Consider the following 24,514-nt stretch of genomic DNA (forward strand, 5'->3'; position numbering starts at 1 on the left):
GAGATAAAAATGTAAATGCTCGGGCTACCGGGATAATTCAACTGTCCATTTTTACGACGCTCTTCCCTAATGTCCTTACAGGATATTGCCGCGCGAAACTCCGCCGTTGATTAATCTAATCCGACCGGCAAAGTTTGAAACCCCGGTTTTTTTTCCGGCGGAAGTCCCCGAGCTGGGAGGCGACTTAACCGTGTTTCAATTTTGTTCATTCAGTTTGTTCGCGCTCCTCCCGGCTCGTTCGTATCGCTACGATGCAGGATCAAATGTTCTTTTCGGGTGCCGGTTTCAGTCGAAACAATTCGGCCTCGTGGTAAATAATTCATTGATTATTGGAATTTGTTTGAAGCTCTTTGGGACCGACAGATTTGAAATTCGAACGGGCTATGCATGCAGATGCGTTTCTTCTCGATGTCGCGAGAACAAAATATTTAACGCGACGCGTGGTTGAATTATCAGACGGCGAAAAAGTACGGTATAAATTGATTTTCTTTTTTAAGGATGCGAAATACATATTTCAGTACGGCATGCATTATTCAAATGTATCGATAAAATAGACATTAATCGTGAACACCGGACAATTTTACGGGGTAACATATGTTTGTTATAACGAATTGAATTTGTTTGGAGGAAATGAAATTGTCAGTGTTATTCACTGGCTTTCAACGGCATTAATTTATGCGTGCGGTGGAGGCATAAAAATTTTCATAGACAGATATAATGTATATGCAATTTATATTACTGGCCTTTTAACAATTGCACATGAATGAAGTAAGAGTATTGATCATCGAAGTTTCATAATAGACATTAAAAATACTCCTCAAATATCATTAAAATTACATTCAATCAGTTCCATTTACGAACACGTTTATGGACTATTGTATATTTTAGATTATGATATTTTAGAAAAATGAAAATATACAAATCTGTATATAAAAAGATAAAAGTCTTCATTATTGCAGTATAAATATATTAGATAATATATGAAATAATTAAATATATAAAAATATATAAAATTTCATGCATGAGCCATTCGCTTGCCAAATCGATTAACACTGTAAAATAAAAACCAGAGAAAATTGATAAAGCAGTTGCCATGCTGTGAGAATAAGCCCAATTATTAAGGACACTTATTCTAAAAATGTAAAATGTTACGTTAAGTCTTTCTGCTAAACACCTAGACGGAAAATACACCTAAATTTTTAGAAAAAATAATTTTCTGTAAGCCATTCTTATTATTCACATTTAGTCACAACTGCGCAAAAACCTTTCTGATATTTCTTTTCCAGAATTACGAAAACGCAACGTTGAAACGGTCGGCTTTTCAAATCATCAGTGTGCGCAATTTTGTGGCCTTCAGAGGCTTCAGTACAGTGGTTTTCCCGTCATTTTCGTCTGATTTGGATTCGCGTAATTATTTCCTGTTGCTCTGATTAAAAACACAGATGAAAAAGGACAGCCCCGTATAATTTCGAACATTCAAAAGGCTCGAATGCCCCGCCCCCCCTCCCCCGTTCGTAACTCTTTACACAAAGTACCAAAAATTCCTACTTTCCTCTAGGTGAGAATTCGCCCATTTTCTTTTTCATATACTAAAAGTAAAAGGATAATCTCTTTCTGTCCGGCGATATTGCTCTGCTTAAAACCGATTGTCATCAAATGAATAGCACTGGATAGCAATTTATTCGTTCCCAAAGAACTAAATTATAGCGTACGGTGTAAAGTTCATTATCATGTAACTAGTAATAACTATTAACAACAGAATGAAATAGAGAACACGTTATTAATAAAGCTAAATTGGTTGATTTAAATTGTAACGCAAAAACGGCTGAAATATTATACTGAGATTTTTTCTGGAACTATTTCCGAGTAACGAAAGTTAAAATAATAAAATTCCATTTTGTTTCGATTTTTTAATTTTTTATCATGCATAGAAGTCTCAGTCTGTTTAACAAAGAGAAATCGTTCACAGCATAAAGTTTCGACCATTCCCGGACTTTAATGCTGGAAACGAATTCGTTTTATCTTCCCGCGTTGCCTCTGTCCCCTGTATAATTTCTTTCTTTCGCGATTATCGTAACGTGTTGCCCGTACGCCGGTATTTCTCCTCGTTCTGGGACGCGTGTTCCGTTGCACGGGCCGCAGCCTCGTTAAGAAAGCGATAATGCTTTCCAGCGGAAAGTTTCCCGGTCGAAAATTTATACGGTGCCGCCTTTGCCGTGGTAAGTTTCAATGCGCCGGCAGAATTTATATAAAGAATCGAAAACGTTTTCTTCCGCCGATAACTCTACCAAAGGCACCCTCTCTCTCCCTCTCTCTCTCTCTTTCTCTCTCTCCCCCGGTTCGACTTAAAACCACATACGACGTCGATACTTTCTCTTCCATCCCCCCCCCTCCCACCCTGCCCCGTGTACCGTCCCTTTTGTGGAGCTTCCATCTCAGGAAGACGTATTTTATTTACCGTAACCTGTAGTTTAGCGAGCCAGTTCGCGGAACAAGTGTGCGTACCATTTTCCTCCTCTTCCTCTTCCTCTTCCTCTTCTTCGGATTCTTTCGTTCGCCGTCGCTTTTCTCCCCTCCTCTTCTCGGGGTCTAGTTAAGTTCATATACAGGAAGTATGCGCGTAAAAATGATTACGAGACGAGTAACCCTCTACGCGAGGAGTACCTACCGGTACACTTGGAGACAACCGGTGTCGCCAGATCAAGACATTGTGTGTCCCCACTCTAACTTTCCCTTCTACCTCTTTATGGGACCCATAAACCCGCTCAAGAACAATGCCGAATAAGTACCCTCATCCGCAATACGTCGGGAGCCGAGACATCGCCTTGTATCGAAAGAAAACTGTATTCATACAAGTCTGAACTTTCACGAAGACTGAAATTAAGCGAAAAGTAATTGTTTTTTCCTGGTTTTCTCAAATTACTCTGAAATTGGGCTGCTTGTTTATTGCAGCAGTATTACATTCGTTATTGGATTCATTCGATTGTCTCTGAGGAAACAAAAATTTCGCGAAAAAGTTTCATTTTGTATTTTCGTGGCGTCAGATTTTTCGGTATTGTGGCCGCTGCGGAACATACTGAAAAATCTAATAGTAGCACCGAAGACCGAATTCTTTGCGGTGGCTGCACAGGCAATTATTGCTGCGTGGTTTGCTACAATAGTATCGAAAACCACTAGGGGAGGAACAGCACGTCGGAAGTCGAGGTTACGTATACGCGACAGTCCCTATTGAATCTTGAAATTAAATCGCAAGATTGGAGCTATGGCAGAACAATCGTTAGATATCGATCATAATTTCGATACCGGTGGCACACTTTCTGCAATTCGCAGCTTTATTGATTGACAAATATAGATGTAATTTTGCAAAACGCTATTGTCCATGCTAATTGCAGCTTCCATTTCAGGGGAAATTGTGTCGGAAACTCTCAAGAAACGAACCCTGAATCAATAATAATAATTCAATAATTCTTTCATTTAAACTATGCTTATGCAATTCTTAATCATGGCAGTGAAACTTTCGTCGTTTACACAGCAAAATGTTCACAAATGTTAAAATCTTATTTGTAATGAATATAACCGAATTGATATCCGTATAAGAAATTCAGATAAAAATTGATTGTCAAATATTCCTGATTTAAGAAAATTCAGAAGGAAAAGAATTGTTAGAGAAATATTAAATTACAATACTTCACTACTTAAATTACTCAACACAGAATGAAAACGTCTTCTTATTGTTAAAAATATAAGCGAAATAATCAGACTACGACTGTTTACGGCATTATTTTATTTTACAGTTTTCATTAAATTTTCAATTTCTTGAAGCTGTCAAAAAAATAAGTTTCTGCCGGTTCTGGACTATCATAAATTTGGCAATGAACGTTCATTGTGACCTAATTATTTGGAAATCTATGATTTAATGTTGGACTATATTGGGAACCTATGGTTTAAATATAGAGAATGAATAAATAATTTCTAATGTGTTCTGGTATATAAATTGCTGTATTTGTTCCCTCGAAATCGGTGCATTATCTAAAGCTTTACCCTTATTTGAGCTCCATTCTCAGCAAAACAGTGCCTACATAGATATTCAATTAAGTCCTCTCGGAGTTGTGAGGACTAAAATTGACCGTCGTGGGACGCATATTAGGACTGTTACCCGTCCAATTAGTATTGGTTAACTACATCAAACTGTAGAATAAGTGGTATTTGCTGATTCATGTTCCACAAACGACCGACGTGGAAGTGGGAATGATGTTAAACGACTTACTATGTATCATTAACGCAATTGTACCAAAATAGCTGTGTTCTGATTTGGCAACATAACTTCTGCTATTTTAAACGTACTATCTTCAAAACGGAGAGTTTCTGGCCAAAAAACAATCAGCCTAACGGAAATAAACACTTTCTCGGTTAAGTAATAAACAATGTATTTATTCTTTTAATAATTTTAATGCTAAACGTAACATCGTTCAGGTGTCAATCTTTATGCAAACTCAAAATATTCTTTGTCTTACAAGAAACAGGAGCCAGTTAACAAATCCTTTCCTTGTTGAATAATTTTACTAGATTACCATATCAATACCCTTCGATTCTTAATTGTTCTGCTGCCTAAATTCGCATTTCTACCGTAAACGCAGGAAATCCGCAGTCTAGTCATTGCGTGTCGCAAACTCACCCACACTCGCGAATACCATGCGAATTTTTATCGATCGAACCACACAGCTTCGACGAAGCTTGCGTCGGGATTTGAGCGTAATCCAGTGTACGGATGCGCTGTTGGACCAACGGCAGTTAAACAATTAATACCGGTCCCCGAAACGGCATCCGGCGACGCGACAGTTTCCACTTAAAACCCAATGATGCGCCCAACAGTTTATGTACTATATCTTCGATTCTATAAATCCCGCCGGGTTTCTTGTAGCGCGCAAATAAAACCCGTTCGGCGCAAGCCTCGGCTAAAGTAACAATGACAAATGTCATCTCCGTCCGGACCAAAACTCCGCCATGAATCTTCCCGGTGAGGAACGCCGAGGGCCAAACGATTTTCATTCACGAGGAACTAATCGCGTTAATTTTTCCTCGAACGGCCAGCATACCCGGGGAAAACTCGGTCGAGTCCTATCGTTCCGTGCGAAAAATGAAAAAAGCCGCGGTATTCAATTCCGGAGCATCAACGACGGTTATCCGTTCCTGTTTCACATATAGACGATCATGCACGATGCTCATGCCAATCCAAAAGTATTTTTGAATACACTAAATTTCCGATAATAACTTCGTTCTATAAAATAGTACTATAATAAATTTCGACTCATCTTGTTAGTATAAAGCATCTCCGCCTACATCAGCGTTTCCATCGAACATCCACAAAAAAAACAGCTTTTTCCGAATCCGTGACAATCGCGGGAAGCACCGCCACAGTGATCCAGATCGAGGAGTTAGATTCATATCGATGTTTATTGAATGTGTGTTGCTTCTTAAATGTCAATGACATTCGAAAACGGTGAAATTGAGGGGGGCAGTGTCAGTTTTTTATTTGGGTGGCGTTGTCAAGGTCATTTGAAGGTTAACTTTGTTTTTTAAAATGGAAACCTATATTTTTTATTATGAGATAATAATGTTATTTATCCACTGCTATGGCTTAAATCTTGAAACAATCTTTGTGAACAGCTAATTCCTCGATCTGAGCCACTATGCACCGTGGCGAACCACGCGCGCCGTCGAAGACGATTTATGTTAGTTTCGAGTGACTGCGAGCTGCAGCATCGAATAGAAAAACAATGGCGTTTCACAAGCGTCGCAGCATCGTCAGGCAACGGAGCCGATTCGATCTGGAACGAGTTTGACGAAATCGACGTTCGGCCAGTCGGATCGAGCCGGAATACACCCGCTGTGCGTTCGAAGGAACGACCGAAGGAGCTGGTTAGGATCCAGTCTCCTCGGAAGTCGGGAAATCGATTGGTCGTTTCGCGTCTCCCGGTGACTGTTTCGGAGCCCAGGGTGAAGTATGGCACTTACGTTCCGTTCCATCGTTGCTGCCTGTTCTTTTTTCCTCCTCTCTCGCCCCTCCCCTTTCCCCTTTCCACCCTTTTTTTCCTCTCCTTCGAAACGGCAGATCGTTCCCTCCGCGGAGAGATCAATTTCTCCGTGTAGCTCTCTTGTAACTTCTGGCTACCGCTGCGCCAGACGGTTTGGTTTTATTAGCCGGCGGAACCCGTGTAATGCGAATATAACAGCAACCGAAGCCAACCAATACCGGGGCTCCGGGACCTCATCGCAGGGGATGGCGGTTCAGCTGTCTCCGAGTAATGCGACCTTTTAGTTCGTCTGCGGAACGTATTATCCTAGCCGAGCGAAAACACCGTTTCCAATAGATCGCGGTGATTTTTCTTCGACGACTGCCTCTCGTGGGCTCCACCTGCGAACTAGACCACCGACGACGTAGCGTTGTTTTTCTGGTAAATATGCATAATACCTTGGTCAAACCTACAGATCGTTCGGTCAACAGTGGAACCACGTTATCTAGCGGCGAGACGCTCGGCACACACAAACAGACACCGTGTCTTACAGTTTTTAACACTGAACCTACCAACCACGAAACATATAAAAGTGAAAAGATTGAATTTAGTTAAACTTTGTAGAATTTACGTTATAATATGTGCTTAACACTAAACCTACGACGGTTAAAATGACCGGTTTCCTATTACCCAATTATTGACATTATAAAAACGCTTCTATAGGAAATGATTGAATTTACTTCTTCGTTTAAGCACATATTATAATTTAAGCACTACAAGACGTTTCACTTTTACGTGTTTTGTGCTTGGTAGGTTTAGTGTTAAACAAACAAGCCAATTCAGTAATTTCCTATGAAAACGTTTTTATAATTTCAATAATTGTGAAATAGAAAACCGGTCATTTTGACCGTGGAAAGATCTAGTGTTAAACCTTCGGGGACGAACGCTGGGTAATTGACGGCATCGGGACCGTACGTCCAATGTTGCCAGATCGAGACTTGTGTCCCCACTCTAACATCCCCTTCTACATATTCCACACGCTTCGCGGCCCGTCTCACGTTGCGTGTTTCGTTTCTCATCTGGCTCCTCCCTCTCCACACTGTGTACATCTGGGTCCTGAAGTCTTAAACGTAGGTTAACCGTTCCAGTAGTCGACACCAGTTACCAGTGTTTATTTCGAGCTTGGGCGAAGTATCTTCAGATTTAATATTTACGAGAGTTCGTATTTATGGGCATAAAAGGTACATACATTTCAGTTTTATCGACGGTTAGCCTGCTCGGCTGGGCAATAAAAAGTTAGGTAAGATTTTGAAGCTTGTATGTCCTTTATACGAGCAAACAATCTTTTTACAACAGTTCGAACAATGTTCTTTCAGACGTTCACCTTACAACATGCCGAGTTACAACGTTACTAAAAGAGTTGCATTCTTATTATTAGAGAGAAATAAAACGGTAAGCTTTTCGTCGTGCATTTCGAGGGGATTTTCCTTTTAGCCGTCGAACCGTTTTTACAGCTTTGCAAGCGGCGAGGTTCGGGACCCTTCGCAGCGTTATTTATCAATTCTTTCAAACATATTTTTCATAGTACTTTTCATTTGAATATTTCAGATATTGAAAGAAGTAAAATTGAAGATTTTCATTTGAATATTTCAGATATTGAAAGAAGTAAAATTTTCCTAAAAGAGGAAAACTAAATTTATTCTAATGCAGTATCAAATTAATTTCTACGTGTAATAATTCAATTGTTTAGATCTCCCGAATTTTATTGTAATATTTGAACGAACGAACGAATTGGTATAATAATTTCTCGCAGAAGCTCTTTCACGATTTTACGGATTGAAAAATAAATGGTTTAAAAATCGGTCTGGTAATTCCCGTGTTAAAACAGAGGCAATCCGACTGTTCACTCAAATAAGAGATTCGTGGCACTTAATGGGAGATAGAAAGCTTTCCACTCACTAGCCTTAGGATAATCTTATTCCAGAACCTATTTGACCGTTCCAGCGCAGCTCGCATCCTATGGAGAAAATTGCAACCGCATCGGTCCATGAGATTCAACTTGGCGCGCTCAGATTTTACCGCAGCGCGTCATTAGCGTTATTATATCACGAAATTTTACTGAAATCGGTTCGCAACTCCGGGAATTTTAGTTAATTTGCCGACCGGCTCCGGTTCTTGCAATCTTTACCCAATGTTACGCGCTGTAATGCAAACTGTAACTGTGACATAAACAACAACACGATTGCGTTTCGTAATTTTCTACGTGACGACAAAAATGAAACGCAATCATGCAGTTTACCACTTTCCGAATCGATTTCTAAAATACCCTTTGTTACTAAAACGATCAATTTTGGATAATGAAACGAGACAAAATTTGTATGTATCGTTATACTGAAAACGATAAAATAGTTCCAGTAAATTGCACCCAAAACAAACCTTAAACAAAGATTTGTCGAAATAAAAGAAAATTTTTTTGCATTCTTAAGAAGAAGCCTTCAAAAAAATTGTTCCTACATTATACAATTCCATGTAGTCTCTTTCTAAATTCAATATCAACATTAATCCAAGTTAGTTGACAAAATATTAATTTAACAATCTTTTTATTAATTGCTTGGGTGTACTAATTCTTGCATGCCAAACTGTTTCTTTAAAGTTTATAATCGACAAAGTAAATGATCATAACTTACTATATTTAATCATTTAAATTGATAAAAATTCAACCAGGAATAACATTTTCATTAAATTATAAATGTTTCGTCACCTCTGAACGCACAAACTGCAGCGAATGGTCGTTTCACGTATTTTCCATAAAAGAAATAGTATATTTTTAACGTTTTATAAGTCGTAAGCTCAGCCCCTGTCTCATTTTTTCTAAGGTTAATAAAGCGTTCATCGGATTATGTTTACATGACTTTTTTTCTTATATTTACACATGGTAACAGCGTTTTATAAGAAGAGACCTGTGACACCCAGTATACTGCAATCGATGTACAGGAGGCATTTTCTTTAATCACAATTCAATTGTGACGTGATTTAATTTACAAAATATTGATGTAAATATTAATGTCGATGAACAATTTACGAGCATCGAACGATTTAATTCTGTGTCTCATTAAACGGTATGCTTGCTTGAATACGTAATTGTTTAAATAGATTTTGTAATGTAATTAGGATGCATTACAATTTCATATGTGTATTATTACATATTGTCAATTATTTTATATCGCCAGCGTGTCGTAGCGTTCGACTTGCAGGGGGACTTCTATGCGTTAAACTTGATGACACGTTATTATTATCTTGATAATTTTAGATATTGATTAGCGCGGAGGATCAATAACCATTACGATGCGGTGGTTAATGGTCGTTGACAGTGAGTCATAAGAGATTTACGGCGCAGGAATAAACTAGAAAACTTCGCACGACGAAAAGAAGGTTAAAGCTCACAGGTGGTAGATGTAATCTTGGCCCATAAATGGTACTTTACCACTTGCCGTCTATTAGCGCTCGGTACTCGAATGGCAAAACGCTATTTACAACCTTCTTTGCTCCCTAACAATTTTATTACCATTTCTTCAAGCATACGTTACGTGTATTTTATTTTTCATTATTCATAGAGTATCACTACAGTAATGCCTCGATATACGTCCAAATGTATGCACGATATTTGTACACAATTTATTATTATATTATTTAAAAGCTCGATCACCGAGAAGTGTAACGCGATACGAGATCAGATACATCGGTGAGATTAATACTGATGTAATAATTTTTCTTTTAATTATTTCTCTATGAAACTTTTACCGTTATATTCGTGGTATTTTTCTGGGTAAAATGAGACCAAACATGACAGCATTTGGAGCTTACTTGTTTCTTCAATTGACGATTCACTAGAAGCTCCACTATCCGAACTGACGATATCTGAGGTCTCAAATTAAATATTTACACTTAAAGCGATACATAGAAATAATTAGAAACATAAAGGTTTTGCCACTTGATATTGTCACTTTGATTGATTTGCCACTTGATAACGTTTTGCTCACTCGCTATCCGTTTCTACTAGCGCCTAAAGAATCAAGGAATCGCTCTCGAAGTTCTCACACATATCGAGACATTACTGTACTCGCAGTTTATTTAAAATGATCGCTGCATTCCGTTATATAGTACCGCAGAAATTCGGTTTACTTCGTACAAAGTGGAACACATAAACGGCAGCAAATATTTCAGCTGCTCATAGATATTTCAAGAAACATTTTAAGGCGAAGTTAAACTGTTTGAAGAACTTGCGGAGAATTTTCCTTTCACCGTTTCGTTCAGCTTTCGCCAAGTTTGACGTTGTCTTAAACAGACTTCCCATGTATCTATAAACAGCATAGGCATTTAGATGTTCACATTTACGTGCCACACTCTGTATATTCAGCGACCCATGAATATATTCCACTTGCAAATAGAATGACAACAATATTTAAATTTAAAGTACCTTGCCGACCTTTTATTGCTACAATACAATAAAGCGTGTTGTTAAGGGAGTACACGGTGGCTATCACTGCGGGACAAAATTGTAACACACATGTACTTTGAAAGTCAACACCTGAGCCTCACCGTTTGACAATCTACGTGTAAAACAATTCTCTTGATACTTGGTATTTGTAACGCAAGATAATTTACATTTTTAAAAATTAAGCTGCTATATTTAAAGCGTAAATAGTAATTCAAATACGAGTATAATGTTATACCATTATTTCTAATAGGTGTTGAACGACGGTTTCAAAAATCCAGTAATTGATTTATCAGTAATCACAATACAGGAGATGTTCATGAAAACATGAATTTGTGACAAATTACAAAATGAGAATAAAGATATACTAAAGACATGGTAAAATAAAGATATAAAATTAAAGAATTAATGAAAGGATATACAGGATGTCCGTGATTGGTCCGTGATTTTCGGTGATAACTCCTTAACGAAGCTGCGGAGAATATTTTCGCAAAGGAAAAAGTTACTTGAAATCACCTTCGGAATCATCCATTTGAAAGAAGTGCAACGTTATGGTAAACTGCAGGAACTTTATATTTCAAATAAACATTGAATTGTAAACGTTTGAAAGAAGACGAAGTTGACGAAAATAAATATTTTCTCGGAATGCAACTTTCGTTTCTTGAACTGTACATTGAAATCGTTGGAAGAATAGCGAGGGATGAGGCAAGGGTACGCAGTATTCGCATAAACGCGGGGCTCCAGTCCAGCCGTATTTGCGTAACTATAGTGAGTCTCGATGCCCAGCAAAGACACTCGAAATTTTTGCCCGCTAAGTTAACAGCCATCTGGCGAACTTTGTTTTCCCAAGTTCTGCCATCTGCTGGCGACGATGCTCTTCGCAAACATTCATCTCTGTACACGAAGCTAGCGCATGGCGCCGTTTACCAGCCTTGATAGTACACTCAACCATAGCAATATAGTGGCGTGTTTAACTATCTTCAGTTTCGCGACTGTTTCAAGGTTGGAAATTAAACGGAGACTCAAGAAAAGGACCAACCCGCCAAAATTTCTAGAGAGTTACAGTACGTGATATCTCCGGAGGGACTGTGTGTGGCTTATGGGTTCTTCATTAGAACTTTGAATATAGCTACAACATACATACGCGCGTACAACAACTACAATGGTCTATAATGAACTACGTCGAAGATTTATACAATGAACGATAAATAATAAACAGAATTTTGAATCAAGTATGATCGAATTTTATTCCTACAAATTCAATTAAATTTCCTTCTATGGAATCATACCGAAATACACTTTTTTCGGATTATACTACCAGATCGGTGACACCCTCTGTATCTGATTTATAGTTTCCAGACATCCGAAACGCATGGGAATATTTGAATGAATTTCTTAACTTTCGAATCGGTATTCGCGAATATAAATTGACTGTAGTTCCCTATGCGATTCATTTTCCGCGGGTCTTCCTGTCGCCGAGCAACATGCGTTCCGACCGAGTCATGTTTAATTCATGGGTAACGATTACTAACGTAATTTATGACTCGCAACTGGATAATTTCGTGTATCTTAACGCAACGTATATACAAGCCGGAGCAGTATTGGTTTGCAAAAGTGCAAATTCGCAAAAGTGAATACGTTACACGAGCGAGTTGTCGCGAATTTACCTAAAATAATTTACAGTTTACAGTCTTTCGAGAAATAAAGAAAATTCGTCGGGAGCGTGACAAAGTACAAAGGAGTTTATAACCACAAATGAAAATTAATCAGATAATTTGCATGTTACGTAGCTTAAACAATTTACAGTTTGCATCTGTGCAGATTGAATATAATAATACTACCGGCGGTGTTATAAATGTAATAAAGGACGCAGCGCTAGCGTGAAAATGTCATATAAATTGCTTGAATTAATTGTAATGAAAATTCCTTGCCGGCCGCTATCCCATTGAACGACTCCGAAATTTCTTTGTGGAGCGAAGCTCCTCCTCGACACGCGGGCGATAGGAGAAAAATAAAAGTATGCGAATATTTCTTTAGGGTCCACAGATGTTCCGGTGTGGTTTTGCGTCACGGAATTTCATTTAGCACGATCTCTAAGTGACATTACGCGATTTCCAACGACGTCTTGCTATTCTGTAAAACGGGGTTTACACTTCTTTGCCTAATCGCGATAATCATTATCCTGTTGGCCCCGCAGGCCGAAATTGCTTAACGGAAGGAAGCACGCACTGCAAAGTGCAACGTAATTATCTCGAAGTACAGTGCGCAACTAAATTCGCTTCACTAAACTGCGTAATATCGCACGCGTTACAGAACTGCTATCTAAAATCGGGATCTAGGGCGAAAATTTGCCACGCAATTACGCCAGCCGTATTTTCTTGTATTACAGAGCCGAGAGAGTTCCTCATAGCTGCCTCTAGAACGTCGAAAATTATAGAGGTTGTCGCCGAAATAGTGGTGCAATCTGAAAAGTATACTGGTCAAGGTGTACATGAAATGTACAGGGTGATCGTAGACCAAATATTCTGCTGTAATGTGTTAAAAATGAATGTCGTTGTTTAACTTCAATTTTGACTGTCGAATGTTAACTCGAGATTGTGCTTAGTTGTAATTTGACAATAAATCCACTTTTGACCCCTGCATTTATTTTCTAGAAGATTTATTTCTTTTCTTCTATGTAAATCTATTTAATGAAAACTTCTATTGTAATTATTAAAGTGTCAATTAATTATATGTAATAGTAATTGTAAACCAAGTGCATTTCATACAAATTCATAAAAATTGTATTAGGGAAATTCTGGTGAATGTTCTGCAGTATGAAGAATATATTTTTGCAAACAACCGTGCTTCACACGGAAATAATCAAAGCTCGGTGTAGATAGAATTTCATTTATAAGTTGATTGTTTTTAGAGGTATTCTGCATCATTCTCATCCATTCGTGCCGCTTAAATTGTGTGGAAAATGATTTTTGTCCCGTCACAATTGAAGAAGTTATTCAGAAATGTAAATGGAAAAATTAAAATGGATCAAAACTATTCTTAGCAGAAATTACTTTTGTTATTTCTCTGTACAATTCCATTTTCTTTGTTATCTGCAGTTCATTGTAATCTTCTTTATAGCATTTCCATGCAGTTTCTACAACATTCTTACTTTCTCGAAATATACATTTTTATGAATGTGCTTTCTTTCATCTTTTAATTTAAAATCTCCACTTTTAAATGTAATATCTATTTTTTACTTATTTTTTTGATACTTTAAATATTACTCTTTGGAAAATGGCCAGTATTTTCTGGCAGACTTAATATTTCTTTGAAGACGTGTAAGCAAAGAGTATGCTTATTATTTAACATTTCTTTTCATTGTAATACAGAGAAAATTACTGAAGAATAAACACTCCTATTATCTTGGCAAACGAAACACAACTTTCATGTCGAAAAGACGTTTTATACTAAAAATAAAAATATAGATATTGTCAATATGGTAATGCTTTTGCATTTTGTAAATTTATGATACCGTAAACTAAGTGAACAGTAGAATGTGGAAATTTATCCAGGTTTTCATATTTGCAGATTAATTTCAATAAACTAAAACTATTGAATAATTTTAGAAAATACTCCTACGTATTTTCGAAATTTCTTACAGTTTACAAATGCATAATGTTTCGAAACTAATTATAGATTAAAACGAAGATTATAGACATTACTACAAGTGGCAATTATTAATGTAATTGACAGGAATAACAATTTTAATATGTATGAAATTTTCACGTAGAATGTATATCACGAAGTGAAAAGTATTTATGTGAGTTTATTTTCCCCATGTGCAGCTTATGCGCAGTACTTCGACTCCTTTGTGTGCAACAAAAAATTTCTAGTTCACCTATTTATAGTTCTTTGTTCTATATTATGGCGTAATACGCTGAAGCCAATAGCATTTGTCGATATAAGTGTCTAGTATGAAAATACTCGATGAAAAAAACCTCTTGGATGCTCTTAAAAAAAAAGTTAAGAAAATAAAATAAAAAATATATTTTATTTTCTTATTATTTTGTAAAATGATAAATTAGCTTCGTTAATCTTTCCCACATTTTTGTCATTAGATTAATAGGTTGACTTAATTTATTCTAAAAAGTTGAACTCTGCACTTATCCAAGTCTGAGCTTATATTAACTTTAAATCTTAATCTCTTGAAATGATTCAAAACGACCTAATAAAATGAGTCTACTGTTCCCTTTTATATGCTGCCAGTCTAACTTCTCCGCCATCGTTAAATCCAGCAGACTTACCTTAAAAATTAAAAATTGCTGCAGAAATTACCAATTACATTCACCTCTGAAATTTCAACGTCAATTTCCATATTCCTGAGAAGTGCTAAACCTCGTAATTTATGGCCGAAGGAAATACACATTCGCAGACCGCTAAGATGTTAACGCAGTTGATCGACGTTTATTAATAGCGGTGTAAAGCGTCCTTTTTTTCGATGCAGTCTCACGCAAAACGATCGATGCAGTAAACGGCGGTGCTTTAGGGGGGGGAAAAAAATAGTCTCGGCGTAAGGTCCCTGACGAATTTCTAAAGTAATATCCGTGGCCGGGGGCTGAATCTCGCTCGTGTCTGCGACATTGAAAAGCGTTCAATGATTTATTGCTTCGTAGATAGACTGGCGTCTACGACAGCGGCAGGAAGTCATCGGAGGAAGACATTCTCGGCGATACAGGTTGCTAGTTGCGAAATATAAGGCGGAAATATAAGAGGCTGCCATAATATATTGCTGTCGTCGCTTCGGTAAATTGAAAGCTGTTAATTGAAAACGCGACTGATACAGTAAAAATTGTCAATTTTTGATCAGCGGATATTAAAATCTTATTTCCACCGCGTTTTTCTCGACGCCTGTTAGTCACTCCATTGTTATTAATATTAAATTCACTAAATAACCGGTTCCTTATTTCTCAATTATTAAAATTCTATAGACGCTTCCGTGAGACAGGAATAAATCATTCAAGCGTGCATTGTGATAAAATCGTTCAATATCTACCTAAATTCAATTTTTTCAATTTTATAATGCATTAGTCGCTTCTAATGCTCGGTACGTACAGTGCAAAGGTCACGTTTATTTAGTACAACTTTTCTTAATAGGGAACGAAATTTGTACAATTATGATTAATAAAAATCCATAAAAAATTTAATTTAATCTGAATCTAACCGAGACATGCGACAATATTTAATAATATTATAATCTTACAGAATATTCTTATGGGAAACTTTTATAGAATGATTATGTAAACGGCGCCCACGTGTGTCTCAGTATTTTCCCGTAATTGCAATATTAAGAAAACCAGCGAAACAAGACGACCTTTCGATATAAGGCGATGGCTGGGGCCGGTTTTCGTCGTATTTCGGAGGAAGAAGAAGAAGAGTATAACTGGTATTTAAAATTTGTCAGGCAGCATCGTCTACCTTTGCATACTGTAAATATGCAACGAGTATATTAAAATTTAGCAGCGCTGGGTATAAGGACGTTATATTGCAAATAGGACATTTTAAATAAACTGAGATTAAAGTTATTCCGTTACATAGGTAACTCTTGCAGCGCCACGGCCTTTGTCCTGCACTCCTTTGTCCTCTGATAGCACAAACTGAAAGATGAGGTTTCACGAACCTTCGATGACTAAAGTAACTCAATCTTCGCGAAAATATTGCATAACAGCTTCACGCGACAACCCCTCCAATTATGAGCAAATTTCAATGTCAAAGATTAACTGCACAGTTCAATAGAAGAGGCAGATCACTAACAATAGTAAACGGTGAAAGAAGTACAGTGAATTCTCGATACAGTGTTTACCACCAAAACATGGGACTAGCCACGGACATATATCAGCCAGGAGATACTACTCTTTGATCCACGCGACCATACACTCCTCGGTGTCCGAGACCTCTCGAGCTCCGTGAACCCTCACGGGGCATACCCCGCGGCAGTGGGGACAATTCCGCGACGTTTATCATCCAGGCCTTGGCAACATATATAGAGAAAAAACTGTATTTAGAAATATTACAAAGTTAAGTACACTTTGCATCCAAACAAGTTGTTTTAAATTGTCCACACTTTTTACGTTTTTTTTTCCTGCAGATTCGGAGAAATGTTTCAAAACAAGTAAATTTTCAATTCAATTCTATTCTATTAACGTTTATATTTGTCCGAAAGGTTTCTTCAGAGCATAACGAAAAACTTAAATTCTTAACACAGTACATAGTTAAAGGTTACGTATGAACTCAGATATTTTGAAACTATTATTTTCTAAAAATAGCAAGAATTTATCTATTCAAATTTTTAGCCATTCGAGCGTCAGATCGAATAATTTCAGCGAGCGACTGAAACATTCTGGGTTCCTAAGAAACCCGACGTCAAATAAAATTACCGAGTATCCAACGGGTTCCCGTTGTAACATGATCTATTAACTCAAAGCGCGACCTTTTGAATACAATATCCGTGAAATGCGCTAACATTCCAGCCGGCATCGCAGAAACAGAGAATCCACCGTAGCTTTCTAAATGGTTCAGGGAATTCCTGCATATTTGACGAGCGTATGATAAACCCAGTCCGGCGGTCGGTCTTAACACACTCGCCATAAATTTACGTTCTCCCTTCATAGGCGGTGGCGCATTCATCTTAATGTTTATCAAACCGGAGAGCCAACGGCAACGCCTGTAAACGTCGCGAAAATTGCTCGCCGCGAACCTTGTACAACGTCGTCGAGATTTAGTCGGCGGCTTCCGGAAATTGCATCACAATTTCGCAGCGACGCCGACGCCGACGCCGACGCCGACGCCGAACGCGAACGGCAGAAAAGTTTATCCACCAGGCTCTGGTACAGAATCGGCTGGCGAATGAACTGAACATCTCCGATCCGAATCGGCGGAAATCCTTTTCGCGATATCCGGCTTCTCTCGGTCATTGAGAAATTTAATTACTCGGCCGAAGTTTGCAGAGTCGGCGGCGCCGTGAGGAGGGGGTGGGGCTTTCGTCGACTAGTCATAATTCGACGGAACTGTAATCAATGTATGTATTACGCAGTTCGTTCTTCAAACTTCGTTAACTCCGACTCGAATCGTAAATCGGTTATTTAGATTTCCTAACCCCCGTGATGTCATTTATTTAGATCTTCAGCCCTTCGACTTCTTCGCTCTCCTTTAATTTCCACCTTTTTACTGTCGAACATTCCGATTCGCAATCGTTTGACATTTTCCGTTCGCATGACAGACCTCGGAAATTGATTCTAGGTTGCCAGACTGAACGGAAAATGTGCGTACTTTATTTTCAATGAAGCGACTGTTGCGTCCTTTGATGCAAAAAATTCGTTCTCTTATTTTCCTTCGCACTGGTTTGGGAAAACAAAATAATAAACACGTAAGGATTTACGTTGCGAAAGTTTATAATGTTATTTTCTAAAAAGCTTTATAGAAAAAAGCATTGTATTGATCCAATAAGTTGGGTAACTTTTAACGAATCCTTTAAGATTGAACCTAAACAAGTTTATTTTTAAAAATGGCTTTATGTTCTTTATCAACGAAATGATTTCGAAAAATTTGGTTACGGTTAAAATTGTAGCTTTAAAGCAAACGCGTAGAAACCACAAAGTTGTAAAAGTTACAGTTTTCAAGGTATCGCGCGTCATTGATGACACGTATGTATGTAGTACCTACGTTTGCGAAACTCTGAACGCGCGAAAACTTGAAACTTAGTTTTTCGAAGTTGTCCCACATCTTTCCCAGAAACTATTTGCTTGTTATCTTGTTCGTTTAAACACGTGTTTTCTATACGTGTATTGTGACTCTGTACCGGAAACAAGGATTTTTTGCACGTGGCAGATTATTGTCACTTAAAATCAAAAGTCAAGCGAAAATCTAGTCATTGGTTTTCACTTAATTGCAATTTAATTCAATGGATACAATTTCAAATTTGTAACTGGAAAAACATTTCTGCATTCAAAGACACAAATAAAGAATGACCATTAAACATCAATTTTATTCATAATGTCACTTCTATGGCATTTTGTATTAAAACTTGAATCTTTGAATCAAAATCTGACTGTAATTGTGGATTTTTATGTCAAAATCTAGTTAAGGTTTGTAATGAAATAAAAAAAAAGAATTCATTTATGAATTCACTTTTAGACATTAATTGTAGTACCTAAAACCAATTTTTCAAACTGAATTTTGCAAATTGGTCTCTAAACCAGTTAGGAAAAACCAAAGAGATCGTTATTTATCATAAGCAGACAATCGTTTAATATTTCGCGATCGAACTCCATTTTTATTTTTATAAAGCGCAGCGTTCGCAGAACGCCGAATCGTTATTATGTATTGTTAATCGCTTTCTCGGATCCCGCAATTTGTTTGCGTTGAAAATACAGCGATTTGTTCTCTTTTCGTTGAATAAACTTGCCAATTAAAAACAATTCCCATTCTATTACCATTGTATCACTCGTCCACGGCGTTCAATCGCGACGGTAGATCGATCCTAATGATGATGTGAACACCGTTCGCATCAGTTTTCCGCGATATCTATCATTGTCGAGCGTGATCCGGGGCACGAGTAAAATGTCACTTTAAACGAAATTTCCCTTTTTGATGAAGGACGTTCTTCTTTATTACAGTTTATTAAAGAAGATGTTGCGAAGCTTGTGTACTCGCTCGCAGAAACGAAAAAATTTCGTCCGCCTCCGTTCCATGTATTTTTCACCCGCAGTAGCGAGTTGGAATTCTTGCAAAATGGAGCCTTCACAGCGGGGAACATAATTAACTTTCCCGCCGACACTGTTGAATAAATCTTAATTCCGAGAAGAGGCAAACTAGGCAGCTAATTCTTGCATTTTTAATTCTTTCTAATGCCGTCTGTTAAGAGATTGAAACAGCTGTATCGCGTCGCCTAATTGAATGATGACGTATTGTTTGTTATTATATCACCCTGCTTTATGGCAACGGTAAATAGAGTTCTAGTTTACCAGCTAGCAATTATGAGGTGAAGAGGTGAAGTAAAATGTTCCCCATAAAACAGAAGTATTGTAAAATATATTATCGAAGTATTTGTTTATATTTTACTCGTTTAATATTTATTATATTATTAGCTTCTCGTACGCGTAGTATTACAAATAAAATGACTATTCATACTCGCTTTTGGAGAGAATGTTTTTACGTTTCATAACAAAAATAAGCAGATGTCTACCTTTTCTAGCATGATCTTATATTTTTGGGTTATTCCGTATAATGGAGGCACTATGTCTGATTATAATCTCGTATTTCTACTTAAAGTAATCGCCTCAGTATTCCAGATTATCGCCTATGTTGTATACAGCATCCATTTATCTTAGTTTGCATCGAATTAATATGGAAAATAAAAACAATCCATACCGCCAACAATGTTTAGGAACGCAAACATAATGGAAATAACCATCGCTATGTATTTATCGACCACAAGCTACCGTTATAGAACATAAATATTCATATTGCGTACCTGATAATCATAAAAATTTACCTCAGTCTTAATAATTTCGTTCTAGATTTACGACGTATCAACACCTAGCCCTTAAAAAATGAATAATTAATAATTATTAAATAATTATTCATTGTTTTCGACGACAACCTGCTAAAATGGGCACTAACATGATTCGAACAAAGTTTACTTCTTAAATCTTTGGTGATCAGTATACCAACGACCACGTTAATAATCTAATAGCAAAAAGCTAAGCGTTAATGGGTTAAACTTCACCTTGGCAACACGAAAATTTTAACTTTTTACAACTTAAACACGCATAACTTTTTATCCAGTGAATTCTTGAAACTTCGATTTTTGGCATTTTCTCGTCAAGATGTGCAGGTTTATATAGTAAAAAGTTAAAAATATCTGGGTTGTCAAGATGAAGTTCAGCCTGTTAATGAGTCAACGCGTAAAATAATAGGTTGAGTGGTTAAGTTCATTCTGGGTCGTGAGATAATGATCCCATTCATAAATAATTGCAATCAATCTACTTATATTATAATATATTTAAATGGGTCATTCCACTATATATAAACAATCTGCAAATATACTATTTTCTTCGTATTGTTATGTGAAGTTATATCCCATATAACTTTCGTGATTACGCGAATATTTACATAATATATCGCTCAAAGTATTCCCAAAGAATGGAGCTTCGAGAGCCAATAACAAAAATCGACTTTTCAAAGTTTCAATAATGCTGCACCGATGTAAACGAGAAGGGCCTATTCGTTAAAGTAACGTACGCGAATTCATAAATAACACCGAGCAATGGAGACAATTAATTTGCGAAAGGAGCTGAGCTCGGTCTACACCGCAAACAACATTAATGTAAATCATGTTTATGCATTACCAATCGGGGACAAGTTTTCGTCATTGATCGAAACGGGAACGACTTAAGTCGCCGATTAACGAAGCCCTAATCGAGTTCGCGCCTCGTCGCAAATATTTACTGAGAGCTATCTTCCGACGGGAAGAACTGTCGACGCAAGAAAGTTTTGCGAAATAAATATATGACAATCCCAACGCGATTCCACGGTGAAGATTTTGACCCGCGCCATCGTGTTTATGTTACGTTCGCCATAGACACGAGTTGCTTCCTGCTCACGTTTGTTTACAAACGATACGGGCGTCGCTTATGTGAAACGACCTGTGTAAATACATATAGACAGACGATTTATTTATTGAAAAACAATAATACATTCTAATCGTGTCAACTTATTGTTTTGATTATAATGAAGACTTATGGGGCAATATATTATATTTTTGTATTGTTATTTGTATATTGTATGCATTTATACATCACTTTTTCTTTTCTTTTTGTATTTATTTGTTCGTCGCGTTTCTTAATTGAAACTATTGATTATAAACACTTGCAATCAAATTTGATGTTATTATTAAAAAAGGTTAGTTGTTAAACATTATATTGCGACTTATTTTTTAAAAAGAGGCAATAAATACGTTAGTAAAAATTCAGAGTCAAATTGAAAAATGAAATTGCACACGTGGATTTAATTATAGTCTTCAGTTCATTAGTCTTTATAAGGCATTATACTATAGTGGTGATGTTGGAAATCAGCAGGGGTGTATGGAGTCAAGGCAGGAACAAGTGCTAGTGCATAAAAGGTGAATCGTGCTACAAAGCTGAAGAAAAAATGACAGGAATGTTAGCAACTCGGAAAATTCCTGTTACCGATATTAAAAATGTCTTTATTAAGAAATATCATACCATCAAGAACCGTGTTTGAGGTGGAATTTAATTTTATCTAAGTGAAAGAAATTTTTGAACTTCTTTTGTGGACAAGCCACAACCTACCCTTACCTAACATTATTTTTTAGAGAAAGAAAGAGCTTATAATGTACTATTTAAATATGTAAATATTTAATAATAGTGTCACTGTATAATTTATTAATAGAATCACATTGCATATCCGTTTATAATATTAAGCATTTATAATGGCGTTAAAATACAACAGATTCGTGTTGAATCATGCAACTATTGCACATTAAATGTTAGTTAGCACAGTAAAAATAAGGTTACCTTAGTTAATTAGTTATTAGTATCGAAATAGGAAACTTTATTTTTCAGAAGCAAAACTTTAATCTACAAATAATATTTAATTATCGTTCTGCTCATCTAAATTCGACAATGATCGAGTGTAGCATTATTGATACATTAGTGTCTTCGAAGAGCTACCCATAGAGAATGATTTAAATAAAGGGAGAGAAGCAATACTCGCACTAAAACACATTATGTTTTCGCCTCTCGTTTGCAATTTAAAATTGTAGAACCGGGTGTGACGTGCAACCTGGAAAAGTCTGAGATATCCTACTGATTCCAAGTGATCTACGTGACGTCTTAGAAAACATTCTTCCGGTTCCCTTGCGACCAGTATGGCGGTCGATGTGTTCAAGATAACACGGTCACGTCAGACTACGTTTCTCGAGTTTACGATAACCCGTGGACATCTGTTTGCTACTTGTTACAAAATCTGTTCCGAGGAATTCGAATTCCTTTACTGTTGCCTGCAAAGGGAACGTTCTCCGATAATACAATTTATCAGCCAGTAACTGTATCTCTCGAAATCGACCCTGATACTCCACGTGTTTGAAAATGATTAATGTTATTACTATGGTACGGATTTTGTGCGTTGATGGTAAAAATGGATGGTCCTAATTTCAAACGATAAAAATATTACAAGAATCCGAAAGTATCAATACATTTCTTACAACTTAATAAAACCATTAAAGAGAGAAATAAATTCCCATTTTGTTTCTATGTCTTGCAATTAATGTATACGATTTTTATTTTGTATACAAATTTTCAAAGTCGATTGTGAGAAACAGAAATTATATAAAAATGTTATCCTTCCGTAATAATGCTTTTGAAATTCTGTTAATGTCATCGCAATTTTGTATTTTATTTATCTATTTTTGTTATAAATCCATAAAATCCGCAGTATTGTTATTATCTACGCAGTACTTTAAATAGTGGAACTATTCGATCAAATATAATAATATGAAGTAGTTCGTGTCAATTATAACTATGAATATATGTATTGTGAATGTTAATACGGTTAATAGTTTGTAATTTAGTAAATAATTTAGTGATGGAACCAAAACTGATTGGTAATGCAAGATTGTACACATTAAATGCCCGATTTTTAACAATAACATTGAACAGACAGAGCTTTTTTACATAAAACTTGTTCATCGAATTAAGCATTGTTTTAATCAGTATATTTTAATAAAGAACTTAATTAAGTATTCTTCGGAGATTTCTTTAAAGAATTTACTCTGACCGTACCACATAATACTAACTCACTATCAACAAGTTAAGGAATGGAATAATTATGATACTAAAACTTGTTATTTTATACACAAATTTTGCAAATATAAATTAGTAATATACACTTTTACAGATACTAAATCAACTGGTATGATTTGTGTTTTGCTGCTTACGTTTTATTATCGCATATGACTATTCAAAGTGTTTCGAAATTAATAATTTACTGATGAAAATTTGAAACTCTTCAAATTTGTGTATAATTATTTAACTATTTTGAATATAACTATTTTGCTTTTACGAATCTGTTTAAAGTATAATCGTCTATGGAACCTGTCATTGAACGTTGCGCTAATCGTGTTGGATTTAGCATTCGCAAAATAGAAAAACAAGGAATATTTCGTTGAGAAGTCAGTCGCGAATTTTCGAGTAGGGTTTCATTTATCCAGCGGCTCGATGTATCCTTAAAAATTCACATCGCGGTTAATGGATGCTCGCCTTTCCCAACGAGTAATCCGTAGTTAATTGAATGTACCTCCACAGAGAATTCGAGGTAGAAGATTGGGCGAGAAAAGAACTTCGAAGTGCTTCTAATTACGTGAACATTGTAATCGATTTAGTCACTCTATAGGGACAATACATTAGAGGTTTCGTGTATCCCCCGACACAGCAATTTAATTTGTCCACCTTTTAGGCTGTCGCAACATTTACAAGCACCGTTTAGTAATTATCAATCCCTTGAAATGAAATTTATCAATGATACTTTATAATTCGAATTTTATTTATTATTTAAAAACGGATCGCGTGTGACAATAAATTAAATACCCTAAAAGGTTTGAACGATTATTAATTTACTGAAACTACTGAAAATACCATGTTTGCTTAATTTCAATGTCTCTCGTAATAATATTTTGCACAAACATGCGTAGTTCTAATATTCTAGATAGAAGCGTCTCCTGTTGGACAATTAAAAGGACCGAGGAAAATGATTCAACGTTAATTACGGGTCAATCAAATTCTTCCAGCTGTTCCTTGATTGAGTTTACATTCCGCGAAGGATGTTACACAATGAAGAAAGTACCTGAAGTTCCAAATGATCCTCCCTTTCTTTGGTGACCGATTTTCACGCTGCGACGGTGTTCCGTAACGAGTTCTGCGGTCGTGTAACCATTTTTGCGGAATTG

General features: G+C 36.6%; 2 protein-coding genes and 1 long non-coding RNA gene across 4 annotated transcripts in view; all 3 read left to right on the forward strand.

Moving 5' to 3' along the window:
- Positions 1-24,514, forward strand: part of LOC143354838 (uncharacterized) — a 453,699-nt gene that overhangs the window by 205,110 nt on the left and 224,075 nt on the right. The gene's annotated exons all lie outside the window — the stretch shown is intronic.
- Positions 1-24,514, forward strand: part of Nachra7 (nicotinic acetylcholine receptor alpha7 subunit) — a 311,133-nt gene that overhangs the window by 70,988 nt on the left and 215,631 nt on the right. The window lies entirely within an intron of this gene.
- LOC143357813 (uncharacterized) lies at positions 7,163-8,289 on the forward strand. Its single transcript, XR_013082892.1, has 3 exons — positions 7,163-7,314; positions 7,391-7,466; positions 7,999-8,289. It is a non-coding gene; the product is annotated as an uncharacterized LOC143357813 (long non-coding RNA).

This window comes from Halictus rubicundus, chromosome 1, assembly GCF_050948215.1.
Source record: "Halictus rubicundus isolate RS-2024b chromosome 1, iyHalRubi1_principal, whole genome shotgun sequence".
NCBI lineage: Eukaryota > Metazoa > Arthropoda > Insecta > Hymenoptera > Halictidae > Halictus > Halictus rubicundus.